The sequence below is a fragment of the Excalfactoria chinensis genome, chromosome 4 (genome assembly GCF_039878825.1).
Source record: "Excalfactoria chinensis isolate bCotChi1 chromosome 4, bCotChi1.hap2, whole genome shotgun sequence".
Lineage (NCBI taxonomy): Eukaryota > Metazoa > Chordata > Aves > Galliformes > Phasianidae > Excalfactoria > Excalfactoria chinensis.
The window spans coordinates 46,501,634-46,526,771 of NC_092828.1; the positions used below are offsets into that span (position 1 = coordinate 46,501,634).

Sequence of the window (25,138 nt, forward strand, 5' to 3'; positions counted from 1 at the left end):
GTTTTTAAAAATATACAACAAAAACAGCAAAGGAAAAACCCACACCCCCAGTATGATGATGTTAATTTGCAACCCTGGGGTGCTATGACCTTCAATACTGGAGGTTTGCCAAAAGCAACAGCTATATCCTTGGGCATGCATAGTTCACTTATCTAACATTCTAGTAAAAAGCAAAGATGCAGAAAAGGTGGTCTTTTTGTTTGTTCGTTTTTTCCTAGTGTTGACACCATGAATTAAATTACAGGTTGTGGTTTGGTGCGAAGCTTTGATCCCAATAAACAATGGCAAAGCTCCTGTTGGTATCACTTCAACCAGCAAAAATTACATGGGGCTTACTGGAATAAATCACAGTGACCCAGAACTCCAGAGAAGCAAAGCCTTTCCTTCCCTTCAGATCTATTGTTTTTTATGCCAAAAAGGCAGTGCGTGGGTAAAACACTACTTTGGGCTGATTATTTGGAGATCACAGGAGAACTGCAGTGATGATAGTTATCTAGAACAAACATTCATACATATGAACAAAACAGATTTATTATTTTCTTAAACACTTTTTAGAAAGTAAGCTGCTAAAATTTAAGAAGAAAATTTTTTTTTTCTTTTTTTTTTTTCCTGTAAAACATGTAAAAACTACAGAGCATTCAGTGACAAATAGTTTCTTGATCATAGTGGAAAGGTCCACTGTGAGTTTGAGTTATTAAAGTGATTTGGGAAGTGATTTGCTCCTGCATATCACAATAGCATTATTTTACACATGGAAACCTACCTGTACTTATGAATTTTGTTTTATGGAAACTGTTCTTTCAGGCTTTTCTTTAGATTTCCTAAGTCTGTACAATCAAACATTTTATTTCTCTCCCGTCTATCTTTTATGTGAATAGATGAAAAACAAACCAACCAAACAAAACCTGAACAGGGGAATAACTAACCACCTTTTCATCTACTCTTCCTCTGACCTGAACTCCTCTCTAATTCTAGAATCAAGAGCAGAAAAAGTATCCTCTCAGGAATGAGTACATGGGTGCTGTCAGACAGTCTCTGTGCCCTCTATAATCAAAGCCTGTGTGGTTGATGAGAGCCTTGAAGAATGTGCAGAAGCAGTGGTGCACACTGCTCTGCAGCACACACAGCTTCTGTCATAGAAGGGACATGATGACAAATTGCTGATGAATTTTGCTATAGTGATTTTTAGATATAACGCTGACAGTGAGAAAAATATTTGATGGATGTAAATTAATGTTTCTGGATGTGGATTTTGGACCTAATCCAAAAATAAGAATTATTTTTATCACTCTGGTGCTGACAACATTGCTCGGTGAAATTAGTGCCTCATACATCCTGGAAAATATGCCTATATTATGGGCAGTAGTCACAACAGCCTTCTGCATATGGATAGATTTCAGTCAGCAGAGATAATTTTGTACATATTGTAGGGACTTGATGATTTGCATGTATCTATTCTAGTGTACAGGCAATACTGTTTTATATAAAGCACCTTCTGTTTTTGTCCATGTAGATCTGTGGTCTAAGCATAGAATGTCTATATTTGTCTATATGAACTATTCCTGGATCTGAAAACTATACTTTAATTTAGGGATTAGGGAAAGGTTTGTTTTATTTAGATGATGATGTGTTTTTTGGCTCTTTAGCTCTTAAGTCAGTGTTACCACAGCATCTGGGACCATTACGATCTTATAACATATGGAGATCGACATAGCAATACGGTAGGGAAAAGTTCTTATTCATATTTTCTGCATGGAAAAAAGAGCAATCACATCACTATAGCACAAAATAAAGAAGTATGGAACTGACGTCTCTTCTTTAAAACCTACCTTTCTTTGCTGCATCTACTGGCAATATGCTTCCCCTTCTAGAACAAAGCAACACAGCTTGTGGTTGCCTGTCCAAGATAACAGATACATTATTAGAAACATATCATGAGAGAAAAATACATTTTGATTCACATAAGATTAGGTTATATCCTAATCAAAACTATACATGCAACAAATACATTTATTAACCTAATAAACATTCTTGGGCTATAATTTTAATTTAAAGAAAACTTAGTTATTGTTACTGTATTTTTGTGACTCATCAACAAAAAATATACGTGCCAATCACAGTCTGAGCAGTGAAAAAACTACAATGACAAATAATTCACATTTTAATAATGCTAAGTGCAATTTTGCTACTTAAAAACCCACTGTCAAGGTACATAATTTCAGATTTCCTTTCTTTAATATCAGAGGCAACGGAGAGACATAACTTTAATTCCATCATATTTTCATTTCTGTTAAACATCATACAGAGTACGGTTCACATTTATCAATTTGAGTATGCAGCAGTTATGGGCTAAGCTTTTGTGTATCTAGTTTCTTTTATTAATTCTCCCACAAATCAAATTATAAGAGAAGAAAAAGGGGAAATAAAGATAACAGTTTCATAAATATCTTAAGGGCAAGTCATAAACTGCATGACGAATCATAGCTATACATTCCTTTTTCTCTGTCTTTTGGTTAGAAAAAGAAGAAATAGGAATTCTCACATAAAACTTTGCTTTTACTCTCATAATAAATCATGCAGTTACTTAAATGGTTGCCAGAGCTTCTTGCTAGTTTACCTAGACACTAAAATAGTAAGGTTTTTTTTGTTTTGTTGTTTTTGTGAAAGCAGGCGCATATTTCAAAAGCAGGCAGGCTCAATCACAGAATCATTCATAAAACCAAAATCCTATCTTTAAGAAGCAGTCATTCTTCAACTGACAATTAAAACACACATTTAGATTTGCCTCCAACCTGCTTCTCCTTTTTCTTTCAGTATCTCGTGACTAGGTCTCTCTGAAGCTCAGTGAGGGTAGCATGCAGACAGGAACAGCAAATGTTTTTAACCACTGAAGCTGCATACATAAATTTCTGAATGACTATGATGTATATCCCATCCTTTTGACAGTCCAAGCAAAATAGCAGAACTTCCCTGGAAAGATGTAGCCATAGGGATCCCCGCAGCAGTTATCCACTCCTCTGGCCACTGAAGTCAACTTGCAATATTCTTGGTTTATTCACTCCTCCCTTTGGGGACTGGCATTAGCACAAGCCAACTGCATATGGCATCTGTGACCTAATCCCAACAAGATCCATTCTATGAACTGCCCCGGTGCTAGCATCTTCTCCAGCTGCATTCCTAAATACTAACTCTGTATATTAAGATCTGAAGACTATCAGCAGCTTTGCTTTGTGTATTTTCAGGTAGAGAATGTTCAGTAAAATCTTAAGGCTGACTACAGAACGGAGTTGAGAATAAGCATGCCACATATTATAGCTTTTTAAATGTAGGTAGCTGAAGTCTAGTGTCATAAAGGGGAGTAGCTGTACAGCAACCATGAGCAGCATTACCCAATGTCTTTTCACTTGAAACTGTGCTAGGAAACTACCAGTACAAGATAAATTAATTTCATCTTGACTGCTTTGTCAATCACTATAAGATGACATTAAATCACAATAGAAAAGACATTGTAGTACAGTGATTATTCACTTGGGATATCCTAAAGCATGAAGAGCAGCCAAGAGTTTCATATAGTACAGGACAGTAATTATCTCCTGACAAGTATGCTCCCTGGAGATCACTTTGGAGCTATTATAAAGATATTGTGGAAAAAAGCGTGGTATATATGTTGTGCTAGAGGTAGATGAAGATGGCACTGTACAATCACAAAAATGAGCTTTAGCTGACTGTGAGGTACACACTGTATAATTTAGTGTTAACAGCCAGTTGAACACCTCTTCATCTGAAGAGTGTTTATAAGTGTAATGTACAGTTAAACACACCTTAAAGCTAGAACATAAAAAAAAAAAGATGGAAAACAATGATGTTCTGCTTTCAGCTACTGACTATGATATGAAGGACTTCCTTTGTGCTGTTTGCTTCTTAAAGGTACTTTAAAAATACATAAGGTATCTCTCCCATTTAAAATTTTAATATAAAGTTGCATTTGGGCCACATGCAAAACATTTCTAAAGAGGGATTGCTGAAGCTATGCTTTAAGTTCTGGGGAATTTCTGTGACTGACCTAGGCTGAAATCAGTTTACAACTCCTGCAATATGATACTAAGCAGCTTTGCCATATGTCTTTAATTCCCACCTTGAATCATAAGTTTGCTTACACAGTTCTAACATTTGACTATTTTAATATCTCAGGAAAACTGCATATGGTAATTACTCCTCTTCACACAGTGGCAACAACTGAAGTCTTTTTTTCTTTTGCCTAAAAATTTTCAGTTTCATCCAATATACTTGATTTCTTTCTATCAAAACAAACTATGCCACAAATAATGTCTGTATACTGTATACTTATGTATGTATTTTGTCCTTGAATTGCCCATGCTGTCTTTGAAAATGTGACCTTCATAAAGTAGAAAGAAAAATGGAATTACTGCATGTAAAAATATTAGCTTACAAACTACAAAATCTGTAAGGGAGGGTTATTTGAGAAAAGAGCAAATGAATTCAAGTATAAGACAACTATTGATAGCTCAGCGCTTAACAGATTTTAAAAGCAAATTCTATAGCTTGACGTTCAGAAAATCATTACTGCAGAATACATTAACCTCTGCAGATTTGAGACAGGGTATTACCCTCATTTTATTTATTTATTTATTTTGCAAGAGTCATATGAAGGCAAGGAGAGTATCAAATATCTATGGATGCAATATGCACTGTTTATGTATAATAACATCAGAAGGATCAAATCACTACAGTGCTCCAATACTGATTGCTCTTTTGCACAGCATGGAAATGAAAAAATGTTAATAACAGATTTATATTCTTTATAGCATTCCCCTAATGCATATACTGATATCAAAACAAGACAGGAAAAAAATAAAAAAAAAATAGGGAGCACGATTTTGAAGATATTGTTTACAAATAGGCATTATGAAGTGCCGATCTGTTTGTATTTTTTTTATATTTCCCCCCCTACCCACCAATCTCAGTAAGATATAAGAAAAAAAAGGAATCCTTTCTTATCATTATTCTTGTCACACTTTTTAGTGAAGCTCTAAAATGTGCAGCCATTCCTAGAACAAAAATAAATGAAGAACACCTGAGATAAATAGATTATTTCTTACAAAGGAAGAAGAGTTAGAAATTTAAGCAGAGAAAGATGAAATTCATTCTTGGAAGAGGGTCAGCACATAACACATGTCCCTTTAGGTTTTAATTTGACAACTTTGACTCCTGTGACCATCATCTTCTCAATGAATAAATTTCATTCATGACAATGGAATACAGAATAATGGCCAAAGACAGCATTAAGAGATGTTGCATTTACAGGCTATATTTAAAGTATTCCGATTAAACATACGTGAATGTTGAAGCAGAATCAGTCAGTGGGCTAAAGATCCACAAGAACTAGCAGTGGTTTTCCATTTTCTAAATTTATCTGCAGAGGAGGCACACTCTTCTTCAGCTCCCCAATAAAAAAAAATCAGGCAGAACATCCTGCCTACTTTAAGACATCCCCCGTGCCTTTCCAAAACAATTTTGCTTACAAAAGGCTAAAGATCACCTCCAGTAGATTACTCTCTAGAGTTTCAGGTGCTATACATTTTAAACATTAGTTGAAGATCAGTCTGTTAAAATCCCTTCAGTAATTTCTGAAGACAAATTCCACTGTTTATGTGTAAGAAGAAAGCAAGAACTAGAAACTGCTAGTTTTAGGAAACAATATTTTCTATCAAAATTGGAGCTATTTAGCCAGCAATCCAAAAATGTCTGTGTGTTAATAAAACCTGTATGTTCACGATCTGTGTATTTTAATTTAGATGATATTTTTGTTTTTAATTGAGTTAGATGAAGCTTTTAAAAGCTTCTCAGTTTTATCATTGGTGGAGTTTCATTACACCACTGTTTGTAATTGTCAGTTTACACTAACATAACAAATGTGGTACTTCCATAAGAAAGCTAAATGCTGATGAGAAATTGAAAATGAAAAAGTATCTAAATGTTAGACCAGTCAGCATGATTTTCAAGTTACTTAAAATTAATACAAGTTAGCATTAGAGCACCCTACAGTTCAGCGCTTCATAAATAGGAAAAACAAAGTAGCAATGTTTTCTGTACCTTTCAGCTTAACATTAAAGCTGGTTCATTTATTTTTCCCTGATAAATCAAGATGTAGAATGGTTCATAAATCTTCCTGTACAGACCAGCAGTATAAGAATTTTCTATATGCATCCTGAGCCACTTATAACTTGAATGTGTCCAGAATGACTGAGAAATATATTCTAATTACAGAGAGGAAAACAATAAAAAATGATCTCCTCTAGTGTTCTGGGGAAAAAAAATAGATACCTCTTCAGCACTTCACCTGCTCCCTTCTCTGACCAAGTTGTCCTACCAGAGGTAAAGAAGTTTCTTTCAGTCTGCTATTTCCTGCACACCCTGAAGGGCAAGTTTCCTTTCAACTGGTAGTTGTGGTTTCCTAAAAATGCAATAAAATACCAAAGCACATGGGAATAATTCATGTTCAAAAAAGCAGGTAAAAGCACTTCAGATTTAATACTGAGGTTGCAGCGAACAATGACACAGTGGGAGAATCAGAGTCAATTAATTTCAAAATTTGCAACGTTCCTTTGAAATGAATGAGTGCATTATATAATGTTATCAGAATGGAAGATGTTATTTCCCTTAGTGCCTTAAGTCCTTCACAATTTTGACCACTTGAAGTTTTCCAGTGGTGTCAAAAAATGAAAAGGCTTGGGAATATAAAAGCAGGTGAAAGTTTGTCTCTGGCAGAATGAGTCATTCAAAAATTATTTAGAAAATACTTGAATTTCTCATCAATGAAATAAAAGACAAATTCTTTCAAAGAATGATAGAGAATTTCTTAATAAATATTCAACAAAGGAAGGTGTAGATCCGTATGGGAACTGTTGAGTCACAGACTGAACCACTGATTACTCACTAAGGGAAAGGACCCAGTCAGCTGTGGGAACATAGGTGAAGATAACTCAGCTGTGCGATTGGAAGGCTGCACCTCTCTTAGACCCCATTTAAGAGCTTACTGCCTCTGGGAAAGGATCTCTGGTTGGAGATCCCTCCCTTGTGGAGCTTTTGCCCTGTGAGCCAAGCTCCTCAGAGATGAGTGAGTATTCCTTTCCTGTTTGTCCTTTTGCCATTCCACTCTTGTATTGCTTTTCCGATGAACTAATCCTCCTGACAGTAACAAGACCTTTACTTGGGTACATGCAGTACAGTTCTGCTACTACACTAATAAATGTTTTACCCACTTGACTCACAAACACAGGTAAAAATAACATAAAATATGAAGGGACATCAAACACCTATTTACAACCACAGCAGCAGTCAAACTGCATCTTCCTGTAGAACAGATTATCAAGAGCTAGGAAAAGCCTCTGATCCAACTAGTGACTGTAAAGTTAAGAGAGAAAGGTTTAGCCCGCGTCTACATGAAGGTGTCTTCCATTTCCTCAAAACAAAAACCTCACCGTAGCTCTCAGTCATCTTGTTAGCCATCAGTCAAGGTTTATGAGTCTGCCACCTTGAAACCTAGCTCCTTGAAACCTAGCACTTGTCTTCCCCAAACCAGATCCCTCTGTGACCTACGCAGCCTGATCATACCCTTGCCTTCCATAAAATTGCTATTTCCACTAATTCCATTTTACTGAGAAAACTAGAGGAGAAAGGGAGGGAAGAAAGATTTGGGCTAGTTTGTTTTGGTAATTGCTTTACCTTGTTTTCAAGAGCTGGTTCACAGGAACCTGCCTGTCAGGTATAAGCATAGAAAACCCAACACAATAAACAAGCCATTTCTGTATAAGATGCATTTTTTCCCCACGTTCTATGTACATGTATTTATGTTACTGCAAAAATGCAGAGTATCTGGAAATAAATGCCCTCTGCATCTCAGAAAATTATAGGTGTCAGTTATACTGACCAAAATACAGAGAATTGATCCCTGACAGTAGATTATTCATTCTAAAGTGGTCAGTGATTTAAAAAAAAATCCATGGGAAATACACAAACCTGTGTGAGAACTATAACAGATCCAGCCATTCTGCTACACTTATTCTCAGAAAGATTTAGACTCCTTTGACACAATGTATGCCTGAGATTCAGTGGTACAACCTGAAAGGGAAATACCTCAATGTGACTAAAGATAAAACATAAGACAGTGAGTTTATCTTCTTACTTTATATAGAATTTCATACTAATAAGTCTTTCTTATCCAACCTATAAGACAAAGATAACTAACATAGAAAGCTATGAGGTACAAAGGTTAAGGGTGAAACAAAAAATAATGAAGGATAAAAGTAGCTACTTTCATTAAAATGAAGTCCATTTCATTTTAGTATTAGATGAAAGTGATTTTAGGCCCTCTAGTGCTGCAAGATGAAATGTTTAACAGGCAATGAAATACATTAAAAAAAAAAAAAAAAAAAAAAGCAAATGGTCATAATATTTCTATTGTAAATATACTTTAATCCTAGCCAAGATTCTGAAACAGATTCACAAGTTAAGTTTAATATCACATATTACTCATATCATATCATTACTCATATCATATATAACTCATATTTTGCATTGGCATAAGTAATTCCAACAAAGAAAAAGACAAGTTTTCTGATTTCATATGAAAATGATATACATAAAGCCAGAAGTAGAGCACAGGGAGAACCTCAGCAAGACACCAGTTCTGGTCCTGTTTGGCAATAATCCTTTATGAATTTGGGGTTGTCTCTTTTGTGACTGGATGCCAAAAATTGGTATGGAAGAAGCACCCAATTTCTGGTTTGAAGGCAGATGATGTCAAGCATTTCTTACAGCAAGAAAATAAATACTTTGTGGAGGAGAAAACAATGGTTTTGTGGAGTGCCATCAGATCGATCTGTCAGGCACAGGCTTTATTGACAAATCTTGCTAATCAGTAAGTGTGTTATGGGCAAAAAGTCCTCCCCTGTGGTACATCAACAACAGGAGTTTTAAAGCCCAGGATTTAGTGTCTTCTCACTTTAATTTTTGATTGGCTGAGCAGGCATGGAAAATTCTGTTTGTCTTCCTTTTCACTGCCTAGTAAATAAAATACATAGATAAATTCTTGTGGAGTTCAAACAACAAGGTGTTGCAATCTCTTTCTCTTCCTTTTCCTTTTTAAACAACAAACTCCCATTAGTGATCACTACCACAAAATACTTGTTTCAGTGTTTTGCTGAATTTGAGTGCATTGTATGTGGAAAAAATGCTGCTTCATCTGACATCAATATATTTTTAATGAACCTGACCCTCTAATTCTCAGCTCCCAAAACCACCAGAAGTAGTGTAATGAACAGACACATTGTTTAGCATACATTTTTTAAATCTCATTTGATTTTACTGCAGATTTTTTTTTCTTTTCTTTCTTTTTTTTTTTTTTTTTTTTTTTTTTTTCCCCTCTTGAAGCCTTGGAGTTTATTGTACAATTAAAGTACGTTCTCAGTCATGGGGAAGGAAATGCTCATAAAACAGCAATAAGCTAAGCAGCGATTTCTAGAGTAAAGCTGCATTTTAATTTCCTCCATCAATACAGGAACAAGTATTTGCTTTGTAAATAAGTTACAGAGTCTTCTAAAAAGCTGAAAATGACATTTCTCTCTTTTTTTTCCTGTTTTTCTTCTTTTCCACTCTTAAGTGAGATTATGTTTAGAGTACTTGGAATAACAAACTGCTTCTGCTGTACTGCCTTCATCAGATCAATCAGTCAAATGAAATAAGCAACTTTCTGTGGATTTCTTTTCCTACAACCATTTTGCTGATGGATCGCTGCTAATAAAGTATAGCATAGTGAATTTGTTTGCAGAAAGCACAGCTGCTTTCACACTAACATTTTACAGGTAACAAAAGAAACTGTAAAAAACTTATACCTGCTGTAAACAGTTCTGATTTTAAAGAAAGATGACTGCAAACCTGCCTCATGAATGTGCCACACCACTTTGAAAGGCATTCTCACACTACAGTGCAATAATATCTCTAAAGTATGATAGTCAGAAGTGAAAAGGAGGCATGTTTATACACCACTATTCTCTAGCCTATTGCAAATTGAAAACTTTCTGAATACCTAAGCAGTTACTATCAGCAGATGCTGATTTTATTAAATCAAAACATATCAGTAGAATATATCAGTGCAACTGGCACTTAGTAAAAAGAATACTCAGAATTTTATTTGCACTGAATTGACATCCCTCATTCTGAATTTTATGTTCAATCATTATCACTATGTATTTTAATATAGCATAATGAAAAGGAACATGATGAGGTTGCAGCAGTGCAATTGTTTGAAGCATTTCAGTAACAACAAAATCAAGCACTTATTGCCAAAACAGTTTTGTTTGTTTTTTTTTTTTTTTTTTTTTTTTTTTCCAGGATATATAAAAAAATGCTATGCAATAATACCTTCAGAAATATGTTTTCTAATACATTTTCTAAAAAATTTGACTGCCAGTTTCAATTTAGAAAGAAAAATAATCTCAACAAAATTACATCTATTTCTGGTGAAATAAACATTCCAAATAGTGACCAGTTGTAACTGGAGTCATACTCCAGTACACACTTCATCTCTTTTACGGTGCACTATACTGCACTGTGTGGAAAACTGAAGAGTTATAACACTGAAATGTAATGACTCTCAGATCAATAAAGCACTGTGACATGTTGTACTCCCAGGTGAATGGAAAACTGAGCAGGCAATTGACATCTCAGATCTGCCAGTTCCTTGCATTCACAGAGACATTATTATTTAGTCTGGTTGAAAGCAATATTCTAATATAACCAAAGGTCAGGGTTGAGTAATAAATCTGAAGCTAGAGTCAGTTTATCATAATACTGCCATGTAAAAAGTCACAATTTGTAAGTAAAGGTCAATTTCAGCAAGTCATATTCAAACGTTTTTGCTTGGGGGTATGGCAAAAGAACTTCTGAGTGATACGCAAATAATGAGAGATATAGCATCTACTAAATATTACATTACAATTGTCTTACCTAATTTTGTATGTCCAGAAGGTCTAACTCTCTTCCTGAAGAAGGACACTGACACTTTTACTTATATACTAGCTGCCCACTACTAGTAAATGGAAAGATTATCTCACTGTGGAGATATTTTCACAAACTTCCAATGTTTCATTACTTTTATATTCCACTGAAGGAACTGACGGGTTATCACATCTTCCAGGAACACCATCACTTAGTAGGTGGACTTCCATAACCAAAGCGATGCTGTGTGAATCAGCTTGTCCTTGAAGCAATTCTTTCTTATAAACTTTTAAACAGATGTAAACTGCACCCTTTTGTTTCCAAAGACTAACCATCAAAAGCAGTATGATAGTCAAGGACTTAGAAATACAAAAGTATCCATATGCATACTATTCCTCCTTAGGATGATACATTTCAAATGAAAAATCTTGTCCACAAATCAGGAATTGCATTTTTTTTTTTTTTTTTTCTTGAGTAACAACCGAATTTACCACAGAAATTATTATACACTGAAATCTTTAACATTATATCCTATTGTCATCTCAAAATGAAGTCATGTAAAAAGTGGTAGCACAATATAGCCAGCTGCTGTATAATATAATTCAATTGGATAATTCTTGTTGGGTCAAGAAGTTACTCTATGAATTCAGGAGGCACTACAATCCAACAGCAAGACATGTAGGGAGTATATCTTTCTCAGATAGCAGCAATCAGAGATGAGAATCTTCCTGCTGCCTCTCCTCATATGGAAGATGCTCCAAACTCTTAATCATTTTTTTGACCTTTTGGTGTACTAGCTCCAGTATGTCCACACCTGTAGTGAGAAGACTGGAGTTTGACAGCATTGAGTGGAAGGGAGAAGTATGCCCTATGTATAATAAGTAAAATAATAAATAAGTAAAATAATAAATTTCAAATGTAAGAAAACCATTTTAAGAAGGAAGTTTTTTAAAAAATATATTCTTCTGATACCTTTATATTACTGTATAACATTTTCTAATTCTCGGAAGTATACTCAAAATACATTGTTAAAGAACAATTACTTAAAATCTAATTTTCCCTGGAATTTTTGAAACTGGACAAGAATATTCACTCCATGTATATCCACCTCTAATTTCTAGTCACCAATGTTCCCTTAGAGCACTTTTTTTCTCATGATCCATGTGCTCTTGGTGCATCCTGGTTTTGCGTAAGACATTTCCCTCATCCTCTCCCACCCCATTCATGCTACTTCAAGTACAAAAACTAGAATCAATTACATTTTAGTCACTTAAATAGTCTCAGAAATGAACGAGTTTTATTTTTTTAGAAGGTTAACACAAATTTTGTACACATTTTTATAACTGATATTGTAACAACAACATTCCTTTCAAGGAACATACTAAAATTCTGCACACCATAATATAGCAACTTTTGTATTCGTTTACACTTACTTGTTTTGAACACAATCAGGTTCAAGTGGAACATTTAAAACATTAGTGGGGAACAAGTGAACCATTAATGGTGAAATAAAAAAAAAATCCCCCTCACTAATCAAACAAAATACAATATTAAAGCATTTATGACTGCCCTAGATGCTCTCCGGGGCATTTGAGCTGTCTATTGATTATGACTAAAAAAGAAACAGCTCTTAGACAGCTCTGAATATCCAGTGCAGTAATCTTTGAATTTACAGCTATCTGTTGGTTGCAGTTACATACTGTTCTGAATATAATGGCTTAGCTCTACCTTATTGCCATGCAAACTGCTACAGGGCTCATTACCTCACAAGTACCCATCATCAATGATGCCTTTTACTGTAGCCTTACTTTCATGATACTGTTTCTAATTCTACAAAGTCTAAGAATTAAATCATTGCTGTTTGCTATTTTACCTATTGTAAATGTCCCTTTGATTCTAACTAGGTTAAGTTACTTTCAGTTTTGCTATCACTATACTCTGTTGTAGGCCCCATAACTGAAAAACTTCTGACTCATATTGCAACAGAACTCAACTAGAATGCCAAATTTAGAAGGGGTTTTTTTTAAGTGCAGGCTACTAAATCAGGTTAAAAGCTTAACTGTGGATGCTTCTGCTTAGTAGAACCATTCATCTTTTGAAAATAGCACATTTGCGACTCAGAAGGTACTTGAATAGGCTGTTGTTACTTACTCATTAGATTTTATTGTTTCAGAGTCATGGATGCAAGATTTATGAGAAATGGAGAGTTATGTTTGTATTAAGTTCTTAACATTGTTTCCTTTTTTTATTACTATACCATTATTGAAATTTATTCAGAGTTATTCAAGTATACTTTAGTATTATGAGATCTTTTATAGGTGCCAACACAAAAACAAACAAACAAAAAAATGTAGTAGTCATTCTGTTCCCACAGTAGTCTCACCTCTAAGACATTCATTAAATGCTACCAATCAATTTGTCTGTGATTGTTAACAATTATTTTTAAACTTCACACTATTTCTGAATATCTTCTATCTACAGAAAGTTTATGCTGTTTGAGATCTGACCCTTAACCTTTACAAGAGTAAATGGAGGCATATGATCCAAAGATAGACCAGTAACTTTTAGCTTATTTTCTTGGTGATTTGCACTAAAAAGTTATCCAAAACATTTATGAATATTTTTCCAGTTTAACTATATTTGAGCAGTAACTCATTGATTTCTCCTCCAAAATATTTGTTAAAATGTGCATGAAATGACTCCAAGTTGAATCTATGCTTAACAAACAAGTCTTCCTGGCTTTGCTTATTTGTTTTCATATTTGCAGAACAAGTATGACAGTTATAGAAACAACTGCTCCATTTACAATGCCATAAGACTCAGAACTGATGGATGATGCATTTTATTATTTACTACAGTCCTATGTTTATATTTCTAAAATATCATTAATATTAACCACGATCTATCTACTCCCACTAATTTGTCTTTGGTGATGTGGATGTTATAATGCGCAAGTGCTTAGACTATTAACTTAGTTGACAAGCAGGTTTTATAGAGAACTAAAGCAAATGCCTTCAGACAGGTGAATATTCCCAGTTATTTCAGAGCATGTTAAAAAAAAAAAAAAAAAAATAAAAATCCATCCATTGTAGCTAAATTGGTAAAAATTGTTGCTTTAAGTTACATGAAACCTCTCAGAGGCAGAAGGCATTGGTGGGTATTTTACCATCTGAGTTCCTGGGTCAAAAGCTTTATGCTGTTCTTACAGCTCCATGTGAATTATTGCTAACTGGTGTAGAAACGGACTGTAAAACTACAGATCTGTCTCATGGCAGCAAAACATCTACATGGAAGGCATGATGTTCTTAATTTCTGGTTAGTCTTACTTGTTAACATTAAAGAAAATTCTGAGGGATGCTGTCCTGAAGAATGCTAAGTTTTGAACAAAAACTGGCGTGTACCCAGCAAAACTAGGTTTCAGCTGAACAGAACTGCACTATTACAGCACACAAAACAATGCCTTCTATGCTGTTAACACCCAACATTAGCATCCTGCAACAGAAAATGCTAGGGTCTGGGAGAGACATGAGCACTTACTGGATTCAGTCAAAGAATTTTTCCACCAGAACCACAGACCTTCTAACACAACTATAATACCTTCTAACCTGATGGGACATTTTGTCTTTTTCTGCAGACCATATGGATGTGCAGCAGGTCTTCATATAGAGTTTATAATCATCTACTGCATTCCTCATACTGATTCAACACCAATGCTCAAAAAGCACTGGAAAAATTTGGAAGTCTAACTGAAAAAATATGGGACTAAGTTTAGTGCCCTGGGTCTCTAGTTTCAATACCTCTAAAATGTAAACAATCATTTTTGTAACTTGATAATTTAGAACTCATTAAAGTTGTAACCGATTGGTTTCAATTGTTGAAAAAAATAAAATCGATTATAAAGCCCAAAAGAGTTGCGTGCCTCCCTCATAGGACTTAAAGAATACTATTAACAATTAATCAACATACAGTTTCAGTACTAAGTAGAGTTTTCATTAAAGTCCTCTGAATGTACATAATAAGAAAACAAAATACATTCCTTAAATGTATTTTGACAGAACATCATACAATTTTTTATACATATATGTATATATATGTATATACATATATGTAAATATAAAATACATACATAATTTTCCAGAGATGAGTAACCATCACTGAATCCTTCCCTAGTGGTAGTCAGCCCTTAAATGGGGTCTAGGAGAGGTGCAGGCAGGTTCTACCCTTTCTGGTCGCACAGGTGAATTGACTTCACCTGTGCTCCCAGGGATGACTCAGTGCTTGCCTCAGGTGGTCAATCAGTGGTTCAGGCTGTAACTCAGCAGTTCCCATACAGATACCTACTCGGAAACTTTTCCTCTCAACAGGTAGAAGACAAATTATTTCAATTTATTAGAAAATTAACTTGTAAAGATAACCACTTCCTAGTCTATGATGTGACCATAAATTTGAGGCTGTAGTACAGCTTCTGCAGTTTGTGATATCAGGTAGAAATAGATTAAATAGATATAGACAACACATATCTCTCTATATATAACAATTCATAGTGCACACATGAATTACCCATTATTCACAAATTCTGTTAGTGTCTATAAAATAGATAAACCTTAATAAATATCAGGAAAAAGTGGTTTTGTACTTATTTGAAACCCAGCCCCCTTCTTTCTAAACATCTTCTATATGTTGTTGAAATAAATAGTAATGAGAAATGAGATAAATACAGCAAGGTGGAACTGAAAGACAATAAGAAATGGCACTAAAGTAAAATCAGTGTTCTGTCAGGGCAACTGCTGAAAGTGTGAATATTTTTAAACAAACTGTCCACAAGTTGTCAAACTTGTGAACAGAAAATAATGACGATCATTTGGCAACTTTTCAGAGAACATAGGCCTTTGGGGCCTTTCTGCTAGAAAATTAGAACAATTGCAGGTGTTCTGCTTATGACATTAAAAGACATTCAGAGATGACCTCCAGCATTCCTAGTACTGTTACATATGTATAGGTCAATAGATTCAGAATTAGAGAAGTGTAAAAATGCTCAAATGAAGAGTGCCTGATTAGTGATGGTAGTCTTCTATAAAAAATCCAATTAAAAATTTTTTTGCATATAAACAACAGCTAAATGAACTTGCTTAGCAACTCATTATGAAGGATACGGCTTCTGGTACTCTGGAGCAGAAAGAGTGATTTAAAAGATGCTTAGTACCAGAAAAGCTCAGTATTGAGATACTGCGCTTGTCAAACACTTTTCAAATCAGGATGAAGATATTCTAACATTTTTATGCAACGTCACAGAGAAGCTCTGCCAACAGTTACTACAACTGTAGAAATGATATTTCTAACTCTAGGAGTCCTTAGTATGTTAGAATACAGATTTAACATACATTAGTAATGCTTCAAAAATTTATCAGTTTAATGAAATTACTGGTCCTGGATAGGGTCCAAGTACCAGACAGGGACCAGGTACTGAAAATGCAACTGTCGACATACTTGAGTATTTTGTGATAGAAAAAGCTCCATGAAAATGGAAAGATAAAAACTGCTTAGTCATGTTTACCTGTATATAAACACAAAGAGGCATCCATTTCCAGGGAGAAGGAATTTGTCTCCTGATACATAAAACAAATAAAGCACTAAAGAGGGGAAAAAAAAATAAAAAATTAAAAAAAAATAAAAAAAAATCACTAACACTATGTCCTAGTTTGAGAAACATTTGCTGCTGGTTGATTTCAAGAACATGACATGTATTCAGCAGGAATTAGATTGAGGCCAACTGATACCTGAAGAATCTGCATCTGGTACTGGAATTCAACAAAAAGGATACCATCTGTATAAGGACTTGGCTGAAGTTTTCCAGCAGTCCAATTCCAAACTTGTCAGTATGAAAAATGACCTAAATTCCATATTATGGTACAGCTTATTTCAAGTGTCTTCTGAAGAAGCTTTCAATCTTAAATTTTTTTACTTAACTCTAAGTTGTGAAAAAACGGATCTGCTACTCAGGACTTATATTCAGCATGATCCAGAGTCACAAAGCATGCATTCTTCCAAAAAAAAAAATCCTCAAAAGAATACTTTGCGATGTTCTCAAAGCCTGCCCTGTATGTTTTAGAGGATGGGATACACAGAAAAAAGTATCATTAATGATCCAATGTTTTCATAACATATTCTAACATTCTAAATCATACTCAAAAATGAAGGGAAGGATACAGTTTTCCATACCACATCTCCCAGGACAGCATCTCAAAAACTTGTGGCCCTCAGACAGAATGCACTGGTGGGGGAAAAGAAGATTCTATCAAAAGATAGATATCTAAAAAAACTCAGACTCAATGAAATTAAAATACCCAATCTGTATTATCAACTGCTTAATCCAACTTCCTTTTTAACAAATATTATCATGCTGATAGAGACCACTGTCTATGCATAGGCCCTCACTAAGTTTGCAGATGACACCAAGTTGTCTGGAAATCTCTATTTGCCCAGGTGTAACAAGTCCCTACAGAGGGATCTGGACAGACTGGATAGCTGGGCTGAAACCAATGGGATGAGGTTCAACAAGACCAAATGCTGGGTCCTGCACTTTGGCCACAAAAACCCCAGGCAATGCTACAGGCTTGGGGCAGACTGGCTGGAAGACTGTGCAGAGGAAATTGATCTGGGGGGTATTGATTGATGCTCGGCTGAACATGAGCCAGAATTGTGCCCAGGTGGCCAAGCTGGGAATCTGCTCCTAATACAACAAAAAGAAGACAAAAAGATTCATGAAAGGAAAGAAAAAAAGAAATTGCAAAGACAGAAATGGCTGATGTGTGCCTCCGGTGACGCAGTGGTATAAGGTACTACTTGCAACACCAGAGGCCTGGGGTTTGAATCCCCCCTGTGGTGCAAGTGGCAGAAATGCTGCTCTGTTACACAGAAAGGCTCGAATCCCAGGAGCTGGACTCGATGATCTCTAAGGTCCCTTCCAACTCGCACGATACTGTGATACTGTGTGTGATACTGTGATACATGGAAAAATACAATGTCCTTCTGATATATATATATATTCTGATATTCTGATATACATATATATATTTAATGTCAAAGCAAAATTCACCTTTTTTCTCCAGAGAAAATGGAGACACTTATCTCACAACTTACACCACACAGCATAAGAAAGGGCAAGCATATTTTATATGAAATAAAAAAAATCGTATTGTGTATCCACATATTTTATAAATTACATACAATTTAAATAAATTATTTATATATTTACACATGTGATTGATTATACTTGTGTATATATTCTATCATTTTTGTTTGAAACTGAAAGTGTTTCCTAAATTCTACATTAAAGCCTCTGATTCTTACATATATAAATAGAAATGATCAGCTTTCAAGTAACTACAGCCCTTGTAAGTATAAGAAAGTAAACAAAAAAAGAAGAAACAAGCAAAAAACAGCCAAGAAAAAACCATCTTCACCTATTTTACTTTTTATTAGCCAATAAATTAGGGGAGTTGTAGAAAGTGCCATAGATATTGTAAAGCTACTCCTCATATGTTAATTATCTGAGATAAGACTTTTTGATTTTTATTTAATACAAAAAGAAAATTGAAAACACTGTTTTAATTATTCTTTGCATAGATTGTACTATGAAATGATTAAATACTTTCCAGAATGTTTTTAAAGAACCTCAACTTCGAAGGCCAAGATGCTTCTAAATAGCATTTGTGTAAATAAAATACTCTTTCATACTAAACAATTATTCCTATAGTGACAATTCAAGTTGTTATGGTAACTGGGACTGTAAAAAGGGTAAAAGAGTTTAGAAATCTTTCCTGGCAGATTTTCTATATAAAAGTTTTTCTATTAAAATTCCTTAGAAATAATTCAGAAGATAAATGCAGAAGAGTCAGAGCATAAGAATGAAGATTTACATACAGTCAATATTATTGCTCTGAAACAAACATCTATGATACTTTGTGGCTTTTTTATGGGTTAGTAGACATGTAACAATTACATACTCTGAAGAAAAGAGAGAACAAACACAACAAGCCACTATATTAACCCATCTTTCATTTCATTCCAGTATTACAATTTGCCCCTCCTGCTACCCAGTGAAAAAAGCCATGTTCAGGTGAGATGAACAGAATTTTGATAAACAAACTTATTTAGGTTCACTACAATTAGCAATTTGCTTGAATCATGTCATGCTACAGGCTAAATGTAACTGTCGCCAATATATAGGAGAAAAAAGTGAGTCAACAGCTGCCCAATGCAACTACGGCCACAAGTGAGCTTCCAGACCCAGGGATGGACCTGTAGCTGCTGTGCACTACAGTAAAAGTTGGAAGCAAACATTAGTGGACTGCAGCAGGGTAGGAGAGGAAGATGTGAACCACTTGCCTGTACAAGCAGCACAGAGCAGTATGAAGGCATCCCAGGTATTGCTCCCTCTATCATTCTTCTAATAAATGCTGCATGGCATTGATGTTTTTGAATAAGTGATTACTTCCTGGTCCTAGCAAGATCCCTTGTGCTACAAAGCCAATGTGGAAAAGGCCTTATTACTACGAAATATACTGTGCTCTGCTGAAAACAGCAACTTTATCCCTTACTCAGCATTGTAAACAATGAGTTTTCAAGTGTCCCAGGAGATCACAGAATCATTTCTGTGCTGACAGCCAACTTGTCAAGTATCAGAAGAAAATAAAACACACTTGCAAAATTGTTACAATTGAGGAAAAAAAAAAAAAAAAAAAAGTGCATAAAGAAACAAAGAAACAAACCACTGTAGGAAAAGGGAAGTAGTTAGGAAAAAAAAAAAAAAAAAAAAAAAAAAAGCAAAAGCATGGAAGAGTGTATGTACGTCTTTTTTAATGGAAAAATTAGACTGATGGACATTCACTTTGACAGTTCTGATTAATATTGCAATGAAACCAGTCTGGAAAGTCTTAAAAGCAAGAGAGAATTAAGTTAAGGTAGATATCACACTTTTCACTCATTTTTCCAGTGATATTTAAAAATAGAAATTAAATTATAAGACTACTAATTTAAATATCCTGGATATTTAAAATATTGTTGGACTATGGATGGCGCAGGATTTTTTATGTAGCTCTTTTCTATGGGGAGAAAAGGTTACTTCAGAAAACAGCTCTATATATTTACAAATCCGCTGAAAGTCATAAACATCTTGGCACCTTAGCCAAGATTAAGGAAAATAAGGATCAAACATACTGCATATGAAAACTCGGGACCTGGCTCAATGAAGAAGCCAAAAACCCTCCAGCTAAATTTAAAAGCTATGAAAACTAGTCAACATGTTTACTATAGGGAAAAAATGAAACAAAAGCAACAGTGAAAGCTTTTTCAAGGTTTGCACGGTCATCTGGCAGCCTCCAAACCAGTCATTCAGTGTGCAGCATCCTGCAGGAAAACTTGGGGTACAAAAACAACCTTTCAATAAAGTACCGGGAAGTGGGAGAATTGTCAACCTATGTGTCTTTCTGAGCAAATTGTGTAGTATGACACAATTTATTATATGGTCCTCCGTAATCAGTACCATTTTCAAAATATCACCTTATACTGGCTACACACAATTCTTGCCACTGTACAAGGCAGGAATATCTATCTATAAAAGCTGAATGAATATTTAATAATTAGTATCTTAATTTTACTTCTATGCCTGTGAAGTATCTGCACGTTTTTTTCTATTTATAACTGTATGGGAACTGTTGAATCACAGCCTGAATCTCTGACATATCACCTGAGGCAAGCACTGAGTCAGCCATGGAGCACAGATGAAAGCAACCCACCTGTGTAACCAGAAGGGGTGAAGCCTGGCTCCACCTAGACCCCATGTAAGGGCTGACTGCCACTGAAGAAGGATCTCTCTCTGGAGATTGCTCCTTGTGAAGTTTCTTGCAAGCCAACACCACCAGTGAGCACATTTCATTTATCTCTGATTATCTTTTCCAACGTGATAACCTAGCCTACTAGCCTAACTTCTCTGCATTCTATATAATATCTCTCTACTCACTGATCCTACAATAGCCTTACATATATGAAAGTAATACCAGAAACGAAGAACCCATTATTGCAAAGTTAGTTTTTGACAACATGTGTAGAATGTTTAGAGAACAGCAAAAACATCACTAGTGTAAAGGGGGAAAAAGTGTTTTCTGCATTTCTTGATATAATTCTTCCTGTATTTTGATTCAGGAACATTACTGCAAATAAACTTGTATATTTAGGATAGAATGGGATCGTTTCAGTGATTAAACAATTCTCAAGCAGAAAATCACAAACAACACCCTTACAACATTATTCTCCTTTCCAAGATGGCTCTACTGATTATTCTTTTACAGTAGTGACCATTTGTCATGATCCAAGAGTCATTCACCTTTGCTGAAAACATTTAAATACCAGGTAGAGAGGCTTGAAAAGTAGTAAGCTGTGAGGGTATGATTTTGAGGAACAGCATGTATTTTCTGTTATGACATAGAGAATACAGATTTATTTATAAGCAAAATCATCTAGTAGTCATTAAAATGCACTTTTATACATAAACAGAAGGATGAAATCAAGTGCTCAGTTTCATTGGACACATTCATTCTTTTCTCAGTCATTTGTTGACAGAAATGAAATACAAAAATGTCATACAGAGATTCTAAAAGAGTGAAGTATTTAATTTTTTTATTAGTAATAATGGAAAATTTTAAGTTATTACTTTCCACAGTTGCTCTTCACATGGCATATTTTAATCTCTCATTCAGTAGACAATGGTAATCTCTTCTTTAAATTACACATTACACTGATTAAAACTCACTGCATTTGAATCCCTGCAGTTATGTCACTTTTCTACTGACACAATATTTATACAAAGGCACTGTCCAGAGTGTATGCAAAGCTTCCTATTTCAAGATAGAACTTTGACCTAGATTAGATCACATTTAACTTCCTTAAGCTAATGAAATTATTTCCAAATTAGTCTGCTGCACACTGAAGCCCACAAAACAGCTAAATATTCAGATTATTTAGAATCTCTATTACTTACTTCCTGATCTATTCTTATGTATACAAACAGTACCTTAGCGCACACACAAAAAAGGCAAATATATGCAGTGCTATTTTACAGTTCTGAAACTTCTGTTTATACATTCTGAGCTAGCTGGAACTTTTTCAAAAACCTTCATTATCTTAGACATTTTTAGAACATTTTGAAAGCTTGAATAAATTGCCTAACCACCAAATGCCTAGGGCAGCTAGGCAGTGTTGGAAGACTTAGTGAATTGAGTGACTCTTAAATTAGACATTTGCATGGTTATTTTTAATTAATCACCATATAAAATGCAATTAGCACGCACCACTTATCATTTGAATAGCAGTTGGCAAGTTTTTTTGTTTTTGGAAATTCTCTCACTGTACACAGTTCAGAAGGAAAGAGGGAATCCCAGAGGCTGATGTCAGGAGTAATCAGGGGTGATTTAGTTGGCTGTTGCTCAGGATATAAAGTAGAGTTTATTTCAATCTTTGTTGCTCAGGGTTGTTATTTATTTATTTATTTTAAACTTAGAAAAATATAGAACTGCCTGGCTGCCTCATCTCTCCCTGTTATTTCACAACAGTGAAAACTTAATAAAGGAGTACAATTTGTACAGAATGCCATTCATGAGCACTGTGCAGTTCCTTTGTGATGCTGAGTTGAAAGGCATTGGGAGGTAGCACAGGTGCAGGGCTCCTACTGGCTTCAATGAACATATGTTTGTGCTGGTATGAATGATAATCTGTCATACTGCTTTAAAGAGAAGAACACACAAAAAGACCTATCATGCAAGTAGCATCCATTGAAGAGCACTGGGACACCAATTCCTTCCTGTCTGCAGCCAACTCTTACCTAGAATTTAAAGATACAGATCCTTTCCAACAAACAAAGGAGTTTGTTTCAAAAGCTGCTGGATACTCCCAGCATCTCCAAAGACACCATCATCGTGTCCAGAGCTGGTAAGGAGAATAACATACCACACAGCTATGGTGCCTACTTGCTCCTCCAACCCTCCTCCCTTTAGTCACACAACATGGCAGGCAGGTCCTGCCACATACTGAACACCCAGAAACACCAAGATCACCTCCTGGTGACATGACTCAAAGAAGTACTTCATACTTGCTCTGGAACAAATCTAGTAAACTGTTGGAATAACGTGAACTAAATTTTGTCTGTCTGCTTTCCCATTTGAACCAACTACAAAGGCACAGGAATAAATCAATGCAGTACATCTGCAGGGCCAGTGCTAAATTCCTGCCAAGGCAGATGACTGCAAGAAAGTGAAGAAAAAAAAATGTCATGGAGATTTTCCTTCTTTCTGCTAAGTATCAGCATCTATTACAGGTATCACAGGCACATATGCATATATTTGTGTATGTACACACACACATGTATACATGTACATACATAAAGCTACTGAAAGAGCAGTTACAGCAAATGCACTCAAACACAAGATCAGGATAAGCTGTCAGCATCTTCTCACACTGAGGGCATTCTCTTCTGTGAGTCACTGAGAAGCATATGAACTGCATCCTTCATGCCATGCATCACCAAACAGCTACTCTGTACTCAAGAGTGTGCTCCTGAATTTTATTTACAATTAAAAAAAGCATGTCTTTTTAAAAGATTTGGAAAAAAAAAAAAATTAAAAAATCACTCTAGTTGAGGACAAGTTAATTACTGCATTAAATTGCTGGTAAAATTCTAGAAATAAATAAATTTATAGGCTTTCTGGAAGCTTCTTAAAGACAACTCTCACAGTTCCTCAAGAAAAATACAGTAAGGCATTTATTAAACACTTACTGTTTATTTGTTAGAAAGGTGAGAAAAAAAAGTGTCTGATTCCACTGTGTTTCATCACACATGAAGAATATAGAGCTATCACTCCTCTGGGTTTATGTGTCTCCAACCTATGTTTTAGATAGCTCAATTTAAAATAAGATTTCAGCATCCTGAGCACAACCTAGTAGATAGACACTTAAGCTAGAATTTATAGTTCTGCAAAATCCTTGCTCAGCTACCTCAGAATATTTTAATACACTTCACATTATCATTGGTATCTCCATATCTTTATCCTAATAGTTTTTCTCATGCTAAAGGTCTTTGGTGTGTTTCCACAACACCTCGGTACTATCAAATCTAAACAGCCTATTCAATCTCCTGCCTCAACATCATACAATAAACAAAGTTTTCAGCCCCTCACTACAAGAACAACATTGAGATCCTAGAGCAGGTCCAGAGAAGAGCAACAAAGTTGGTGAAGTGTCTAGAACACAAATATTACCAGGAGTAGCTGCAGGAACTGCAATTGTTTAGTCTAGAGATAAGGAGGATCACCAGAGATCTTGCCACTCTCCATAGCTACCTGAAATGAGGCTGTGTGGAGGTGGGAGTCAACCTCTTCTGTCAAGTAACTAACAAGACTAGATAGAATAGCTTCAAGTTGTGCAATGGGAGATTCAGATGTTAAGAAAAATAACAGGCATAAACACTTTAGAATCATCTGTGAAAAAATAAGTCACAATCTAATAATAAAAGGAGAAATTATTTACCTCTTTCTAAAGATCAGTGCTTGCCAAACATTTCAAAGAAGGTGATCTCCAAACATAGACCTTCTCCTTACAGCAGCCAGCCCTCAAATGAGGCTTAGGGAGGGGGTGTAGCCTGGCTCCACACCTTCCAGTCACAGAGGTGAATTGCTTCCACCTGGGCTCCCAGGGCTGGCTATACTTTTGTCACCAGGTGCTCACTCACTGGGTCAGGCTGATGCCTCAGTATCCTAGTTTCAGCTGGGACAGAACTGTTTTTCTTCAGATTGTCTGGTATGATGGTATGTTTTGGTTTTAGGAGAAAAGCAGTGTTGATAACACACCAATATTTCTAGTCATATTTTGCTTTATTTTTCATTTTGTTCTCTGCTCCCACTGGGAGGGCAAGGAATGAGAGAACAGCTGTGTGGTGCTCAGCTGTCATGTTAAAAATAATCCACTCTGGTGGGTCATTTATGCTCTAGAGAAGAAATGGATTTAAAATACATCCCTACACCACATGGTTCCTACCAGATTCTGGATTCCACAAGGAGATCAATCACTT

General features: G+C 35.3%; 1 long non-coding RNA gene across 1 annotated transcript; it reads right to left on the reverse strand.

Moving 5' to 3' along the window:
• Window positions 1-6,345: 6,345 nt before the first annotated feature.
• Window positions 6,346-24,664, reverse strand: LOC140250930 (uncharacterized). Its single transcript, XR_011903331.1, has 3 exons — window positions 24,598-24,664; window positions 8,041-8,142; window positions 6,346-6,475 (listed from the first exon to the last, which is right to left on the reverse strand). It is a non-coding gene; the product is annotated as an uncharacterized lncRNA (long non-coding RNA).
• Between the last annotated feature and the right edge of the window lie 474 nt (window positions 24,665-25,138).